The sequence below is a fragment of the Octodon degus genome, unplaced genomic scaffold (assembly GCF_000260255.1).
Source record: "Octodon degus isolate 3935 unplaced genomic scaffold, OctDeg1.0 scaffold00297, whole genome shotgun sequence".
Taxonomy (NCBI): domain Eukaryota; kingdom Metazoa; phylum Chordata; class Mammalia; order Rodentia; family Octodontidae; genus Octodon; species Octodon degus.
This window is the reverse complement of record NW_004524873.1, coordinates 1,012,767-1,020,832: the sequence shown is the minus strand read 5'-3', so window position 1 is coordinate 1,020,832 and position 8,066 is coordinate 1,012,767. Positions and strand designations below refer to the sequence as shown.

Here is an 8,066-nt window from a genome sequence, read left to right as displayed (position 1 = left end):
TGTGCTATGTGTATGGATCATGTAATTTAATTCTTAAAACCATCGTTTGGAATTATGCAATTGACATCTTCATTTCTTTTTCCAGATGAGGAAGGTAAGTATATCAAATAAATCAACCAGGATTTAAGTGATAAAGTGAAGGGAACAAACCTCTGAGAGATCCGCAAGTTCAGGCTCTTAACCTTGTCCTGTTCTGGCCTCCTTAGTAGAGCTAAGACTCTACTAGACTGGTTGCTGACTGTGAGAGGCCTGAAACCAGTAACAACAGAGATGGTTTTCCCTGGAATGACAGAATATGGGGCTAAATAGCCAAATTTTCTGTCTTCTTTCCACCTCAGAGGTCATTAAGAAAAACCTATGTAATTACAGAATTACAATGTTTCAAGTCCTGTTAAAAGCCAGGGTTAGCAAGTTTTTTAAATTTCTCATGTTAAATTTAAAAAAGGAAATTTCCCAACTTAAGTCCCATAATTGGCAAATAGAAGATTAGAGCTTAAGCAGTGCTTTGAAAATCTTTAAAGATGCAGGAAAATGTCGTGAAGAAACTCTATTATTTTGTTCAATTCATATGCAAAAATGATTATTTAAAAGTCTTAGAATTAATGGCTGGGGAGATTGATGATCCAAACATTAGCTATTTGGAAAATGCAAATTACAATTACAGCATATCCTACCACCTTGTGTTCTTACTGATTTCTCTGTCTTCTGTCTTGTACTATAGTTCCTGTGCAGAGTTACCCTGCCTTGGAGCCAGATAGTTGTTGAATAACTATCAACAATAACTGGCTCAGTGGAATAAGCACTTGCCTGGAAGGCACAAGGATCTGAGTTCAATCCCCAGTTCCACCAAAAAAAAAAAAAAAAGTCTTAGAATAAACTTTAAGCAAGATTCTGGGAAAGCAGCAGCACCAGATCCAAGATGGCGGCCAGCAGGAGGCTGATGAAGGAGCTTGAAGAGATCCGCAAATGTGGAATGAAAAATTTCCCTAACATCCAGGTTGATGAAGCTAATTTATTGACTTGGCAAGGGCTTATTATTCCTGACAACCCTCCATATGATAAGGGGGCCTTTAGAATTGAAATCAACTTCCCAGCAGAGTATCCATTCAAACCACCAAAGATCACATTTAAAACAAAGATCTATCACCCAAACATTGATGAAAAAGGGCAAGTTTGCCTGCTGGTAATCAGTGCTGAGAACTGGAAGCCAGCGACCAAGACTGAGCAAGTGATCCAGTCTCTCATAGCCCTGGAGAATGACCCCCAGCCTGAGCACCCACTCTAGGCTGACCTAACTGAAGAATACTCTAAGGACCATAAAAAATTCTGTAAGAATGCTGGAGAGTTTACAAAGAAATATGGGGAAAAGCGACCTGTGGACTAAAATCTGCCACAAATGATTCCAACAGGTGTGAGCAGAGATCCCGCACAGTGCATTCAGACATCCCGCAAAGCAGGACTCTGTGGAAATTGACATGTGCCACCACCTGGCGTTCACTTGTGGCAGTTACTAACTCTCTACAGTTTTCTTAATCAAAAGTGATCTAGTAACCTGTAAAGAAAGGATTAAAAATTTCAGATATTCTAAAAAAAAAAAAAACTTTAAGCAAAATGAACAAAGACATATGTACAAATGCAAACTAAAAAAGAAAGTAAGAATTATAGTCACTATTTTAGATAAAGCACAATTCAAGGAAAAATAATTAAATTTGAAAATGGCATAATTTATACTACAGTTGATCTTAGCCAAAATGCTGAGAAGAGATATGGCACATAATTTATAATTGATATATAGGTATTACCTTTTATATATCAAGTAATATGACATAAAAATATAGACAATAAAAACTTCTGGGAATAATGCAAAAGTGATTAAAAAACAAAATAAGACATTTTAACATATTCATATTATTATTATTGAGAAAAATGTAAGAAAAGAACAAGAAGGAAAGGCAAAGAGGAACTGATTAGTAAATAAAAAGGATCAATCCAGAAAATAATACATTGTGAATTTTGTCACTCAGCCCAGCCCCCCAAATCTAAGTGACAGATCTGGACCCTTTCCTGCTGACCTCTAAGTCAAGGAAAACTGGAATAAAATTTTTCTAAATATACACTTACATGGTTGTGTCATTATTTTCTTGATTCTTGATTTTAAGCAGAGATTTTAAAGCCAAAGATCTTTTTAACTTTAAAAGATATAGCCAGACATGGTGGGGGACAAGATAAAAATTATTCTGAACACCCAAGCGAAGGGAACCTACAGCTGCATATGAGAGTTATGGGTGCTCTCATGTAGCAGGAGCTACAAGAGAGACCCCAGACACATGATAGACATTGCAACATATAAAAAAAACCCTTGGGGGCCGGGGAGATAGCTCAGTAGAATAAGTGCTTGCTTGGCAAGCGCAGGGTCCTGAGTTCAATCCTCCGTACCGCAAAAAAAAAAAAAAAAAACCCTGATAATACGGTAAGAATATGAATTACTATAGTCCTAAAATGCAATCTGGCTATATCTTTTTTTCCTATTTCATGGAAATTTTAATCTGAAAAATTTAACAATTCAGATATTTCATATAAAACAATAATTTCTATTTCTAATTAACATTAACAACTAATAGAACTATCCCTAACAATTCTCTGTCACCGGATCCAAAAATTTCATATAAGAAAAGTTACAGTACACCCCTCAGCCCTCCAAAACCAACATACTTAGTTTAGCAGTATCCAGATAACATAAGCAAAGCAGTATTTAATTTTCATTTGGGAAAGGAAGTTTAATACATATGACATAAAAATTGTAGCAGTCACTGTGATTCTAACAACATACAGGAAGCAGGGAAAATTACTCAAGCTTTGGAAGTGATGCTTATTCAAGTGGTTATGAGTAGAGTGGTAGATAAGAATGAGGGATCCTACTTTCTATGCATAGGATGTACCCTGTTCCTCATGAGCTATATACAAGCTTGTGGTGTGGAGGCTCCATAGGCAACAGAGAAAGTCAATTTAAAAGAGGGGACCAAAGCAGATATTAAAGGGTCAGACGTGTATCAAATTTCCTTTCCAAAATGAAAATTAAATACTACTTTGCTTATGTTATCTGAATACTGCTAAAATAAACATGTTGGTTCTGGAGAGCTGAGGGGCATACAGTGACTTTTCTTGTGTGAAACTTTTGGATCCGGGGATAGAGAATTGTTAGGGATAATTCCATTAATTGTTAATGTTAATTAGAAATAGAAATTATTGATTTATATGAAATACCTGAGTTGTTAAATTTTTCAGATTAAAGTTTCCATGAATTAGAAAAAAAAAAAGATATAGCCAGATTGCATTTTAGGACTATAGTAATTCATATTCTTATCATGTTATCAGGATTTTTTATATTTTGCAAATCTAATAAGTAAAAATGATATTTCATAATTGTCCTAATTTGTATTATTTTGTCTCCCATAATTATTTCCAGTTGTATTCCCTTTTCTACAACTGCACATTAATGTCCTTTATCCTTTGTGCGTTTTATAATTGAATTTCCTGGGGCTCTGTTTGTTACTTTGTAGAAGCTCCTTTTATGCTAATCTGTATTATATGTATCATAATATTTTCTCCAGTCTACCACTGATCTTTCAGTTTTGATTCAGCATTTTCAATATACACACAAAAAATTAATGCATACATCTATGCTTTCCTTTATTTATTTATTTATTTTTGTGGTACCAGAGATTGAACTCAGGACCCTGAGCTTGCCAGGCAAGCACTTATTCTACTGAGCTATCTCCCTGGCCCCAATGCTTTCCTTTAAAAGTTCTGAATTTCCTTATTTGCTTAAAAATTCTCCTCATATTCCAGTGTATGCCTATATTCTCCTGATTTTTTATTTCTTTTACATTACTATCTTTAATCATCTGAGATTTACTTTCAAATGTGATATGTAAGGAAGAAGTTCAACCTCCTTTTCTTTACTTGTATATCCAGCACCAGTGATTGGATCCCCACTTAACATCTACTTTCATCCTATATTAATTGCCACTTGAACTCAATGTTATTTTTTGATTCAGCTATAATTCTTAGATTTATGCATCTATTCTCACATTAGGATCATATTGTCTTGATTGCCTTTGTTTCATAGAATTTTCTTTTTTTATTTTTTTGGCAAAACCAGGGATTGAACTCAGGCCCTTGTGCTTGCCAGGGAAACGCTTATTTTACTGAGCCATCTCCCCAGCCACTGTTTCATAGAATTTTAAACAGTGTTAAATGGCTGTCAGTTAGATCAAATGAAAGAATTACTTCCTTGGGAACCTGGAGGTAGAAGCCAGGTTTGAGGATATTGGAAAGAGAGTAGAAAGTATAGGTTGTTCTTTTGAAAAACTTGTGAGAAAATGGAGAAGTTGATATGGTAGATTTATTGGAAACCAAAAAGAAAGGAAAAATTTTCAAGCCCAGGAAAGATTTATAGCTCTGTGGCCCAAGATGAAGGTGTAGACAAAGCTCCGCCTGCCATCCCAAGTCAGCACACACCCATAATCCTTTTTATTTCCCATAATTTTATTGAGAAATAGCAATGAGACAGTTTCAAATCAAATTGGTGAGGACAATTTCGATAATTAACACATTGCATGCTGTCTTCCTAGTAGTTATTTGTTGTACAAGATGCAGACATGATATCCTATTTACAAACACTATTAGAACAAATCCCTCTATTCATTGAATTAAGAGAATGTAGCTATATATCTAGCCTAACCATTTTGAATACACAGATACAAAATGGTCATTCATCTGTATCTCCTTTTTTTGTTTAGTTCCATCATTTAAATACTATAGGCACACACACATAATCCTTTTCCCAGTACAACCCAAGTCATGTGGTTATCATAGAATAGCATCACTGGTTTCCGGTGGAGGGCCTCCCTGCAGAGAATGAAAGCCCTATTAGCTAGACAGAAAAAAGAAACCCACATGTCCAAAGTTTCCATCTTGATGAAAAATGAGAAAGATTTAAGCCACCAAAGAACAATGACATGGACTCCCGTGTCACAAAGGTACACACTGATCAAATGAGCTGCAAGTCTGAGCATTGCCTGGAACACATAGTGAGTTCAAGGCCAGTCTGGACTCCATAATGAGACCTCGTCTCAAAAAAACCCAAACGTTAAAATGTATAACCATCATGCACACCACAGCCACAAAGCCTGCGGGCCCAGTCTTTTTAGCACAACTGTCTTTTGACTGTAACCTATCACGTAAAGTCAGGTACGGAGCTCATTAATTAATTACTTAATTTTTGGTCTTTTTGAGACAGGATTTTAATACACAGTTTGGGCTTGCCTTGGACTCACTTTATAACCCAGGGGGCCCTTGAACTCACAGTGATCCTCCTGCCTCAGCCTCCAGAACGCTGAGATTACAGGTGTGCATCACCATGCCCAGCCCAAGTGTGGAATTTTTCACCTATGGCACCTTGTCAATGCTCTGAAAGTGCCAGATTTTGAAGCATTTTGGGTTTCAGACCTTCAGGTTAGGGATGCTCAACTTGTGCTTGTACCCCACACTGCTGGGAATCGGCACACTTTCCTGTTTAACTGTTCTGTTCCCTTTCTGGCCACAACCCTCCTCTTGCATATAGGCGCTGTTCCACGAGGGACCCAGAGGGCTGGAGGCTTCCAAATCCCTCAGGCTGGGAAGCTGTTTTAATCCACTTGGCCCATGTTGTGTGTCTAGAGCACTGCTAGAACTGGAGGTATTTCAAAGGCAGTGAAGTGCACAGGAGAACAAATGATCTAATACCAAGACTGACTTCTTGGTGATTAAAACCATGAGGAATGAAGCAAGGCAGACCCGAATGCAGCACACCTTGAGGCCTTCCAGAAGACATTCCATAATTTCCACGAGGTTATAATTTGTCTTTCTAGCTTAGAAATGCCATCAATTATACCTGTCAAATCCAGATGTTATAGATTCTCACTCCAGCTTGAAACATGCATGTTACCCAGGAAGGTTAACGTGCTAGCATATCCAGTGTGGTAAGCACGCCTAGCAACTGATAAAGGAATGGGTCACATGCAAGCTACCGGCCCCTTCCAGTGAGTGAACACCCATTGATGCACATTTGGACACCATTCCAAGTGGCTCATGGGCTCTGGGAGCTGCCACAGACCTGAGGTTCAGAGCTGACCTTCAAAGGACATGTGAGGCCATCAGAATTATCCCTCATCAGAATTTGTAGGTGCTCCTAAGTTGTGTTCCACTTACAAGCTCTCCTCCCTTGCCCTTCCGCCCTGTCCCTTCTCTAGGTCACTGGCCCAAGCAGCACTACATTAGAATTCACTCACTAACTCAGCACAGCAGCCAGGAGCACTGGGGTTACAGCCCACACAGCTGGCTACTTGGTGACATCGAGTCAATCAAGGGCAGGGTGGCAACAAAGGACAGCACCATTCAAGAGGAAGGGAGGAGACTGGCTGCAGACACAGGGGAAGTTAAGTTAGATAAAGTTCTCTTGTTAAAAATCAACAAACTACGAAGACAACAATATACAATGTATTAATTATTGAAACTGTCCTACTAATCAGCTTTGAAACTGTTTCATTGCTATTTGTTTCTCAATAAAATTAATTTTAAAAAGTAGCTGTTCGACAACAACAACAAAAAATCTCAACAAGTACAATGTCGCCAGTGGCGCCCCAGATGTCCCATTAAGAAATATCCTACTTATACTGTCTCCAAAAGTTGGTAGCTGTCCTCATGGGAACCAACAGCAGGAGCAGCAGCTACCATGCGTGAAGCCCAAGCATCTGTGCTCACCTCTGGCTCCATCACTGTCGTGCCCCCTCCCTGCCCAGGTCCTCAGGGAGCTTCCTATCTCACTGAGCGCTGAGGTTCCCGAGGCCCTGCAAGTCACCCCTCACCCTTTCTCTTCCAGCTGCTCTGCCTCCTCACCGTATGTGCCAGGTTGCTGCCCGAGGGCCTTCGCATGCACGTTCTCCTCTGCCCAGGACTCTCCCACTCGGTACCTTCGTGGCTCTCCCCCTCACTTTTTTCAGGTCACCCACTCAGCTAGGGCTGCCCTAGCTCTACTTTTGAAAAATGCAAAAAAAAAAAAAAAAAAAAGAAAAAAAGAAAAAAGAAAAAAAAGAAAGAAAAAATCCCTACCCTCACCTCTCTTTACTGTTTTATTTTTCACCATTTAACATTTTTATCTTGTGGTCTCCTCCACCAACGTGAATTCTGGGGCAGCAGGGATCTTTGCCCATGTGTACCCAGAGGCCAGCAGATAGTTAAGACTGTACATATCTTACAGGGTTATTAAGAAGATTAAAATCCTAAGGCTGGGAAGATAACGTGGCAGGCTAAGTGCCTGCCTGGCAAACACAAAGACCTGGGTTTAGTCCCTGGTACCACATGCCACTGGCCTCACACCGAGCCAAGTAGGCCACTGAAACCGGGAGTGGTGGTGCTCGCCTATAATCCCAGTGCTGTGGAGGCTGAAACAGGAGGATCACTATGCGTCTGAGCTTTGTAGTGAGACCCTGTAAAAATAAATAAATAAATAAATAAATAAATAAATAAATAAATGATTAAAATCCCAGAAGTGTACAGGGCATCTACTAAAAACTATGTGATATTTGCGAATAATTTTATTTTGTCTTGAACTTCGTGGTTAACCTAGTGGGCAGTTGTTACTATGCTCACCTTATAGAGTAGGAGAGCAAAGCTCAGTCATTTACTCTAAGCTCCACCTTCACAGAAGGCAGAGCCAGTATTTCACTCCATATTCTATGCGCCCATCACTCTGGCCTTGGAAGCCTCGGGATGGAAGAAAGGCAGAGATTCGTTCTTTCTGGAATCGGCAGCTGCTGCCTGGGGAGTGGGAGGGGACGCCCGGTCCCCAACCCCCATTCAGTGTGAATTCGGTTCTGAAACTGCAGGGAACATTCTGTTTGCTTCCTAACTGCACTGCCAATTAAAAACTGTTTTCATGGGGCCGGGGAGATAGCTCAGTAGAATAAGCACGTGCTTGGCAAGCACAAGGGCTTGAGTTCAATCCCCGGTTCCACCAAAAAAAA

At 39.5% G+C, this 8,066-nt stretch overlaps 1 pseudogene; it reads left to right on the top strand.

Annotated features, from left to right (window-relative positions):
- The first annotated feature begins 919 nt into the window (after positions 1 to 919).
- On the top strand, positions 920 to 1,384 carry LOC101565621 (annotated as a pseudogene).
- Positions 1,385 to 8,066: the final 6,682 nt, after the last annotated feature.